Genomic DNA, 606 nt, shown 5'->3' on the forward strand with positions numbered 1-606 from the left:
CATGTGTTACTAATTTTTGTGTGTGTGTGTGTGTGTAAATAGCTTCGGCCTAATATAGTGTCAGTCTGACCTATAATTGATGAAACTCCTTATATCAAAGCATCTGGCTTTTTATTGTCTATATTTCAGGTTCTGGACAATTTTATAACAGTATCAGACTGTCATTATATTTATATAGGACTGCCTATATGTTTTGAATTGAGTAATTGAACTCCAATTTCTTAATATTATTCCTGATATTTTTGCCAACCCTAGAAATTTCTTTCTTGTGTTATGCCCGATGTGAAATTTATCTGAGAGCTATCATATATCTATTCTAATTATAACTAATAAAAGTTAAGTTTTAACTATTTCAATTTTTTCATAGACAAGAGTGCACAACAAAAGAGTATCTTTCTGTCATTTTTCTGTTAATACTATATTTATTATCTGGGCATACCTCCACCTGCTATATGAAATATACGCTAGTTATTTGATGTAATTTTGATGTGGACCGTTCTTTGACCCCTCTTTAACTACTTTGACTTAAATTGCTTTGCTCGCTGACTGTTTCCCAAAACCTCCCCTCTCCTTGGTTGACACCCTCTCTCTCCCTGATACCCTCTC

Source organism: Pseudophryne corroboree, chromosome 4 (genome assembly GCF_028390025.1).
Source record: "Pseudophryne corroboree isolate aPseCor3 chromosome 4, aPseCor3.hap2, whole genome shotgun sequence".
Taxonomy (NCBI): Eukaryota; Metazoa; Chordata; class Amphibia; order Anura; family Myobatrachidae; genus Pseudophryne; species Pseudophryne corroboree.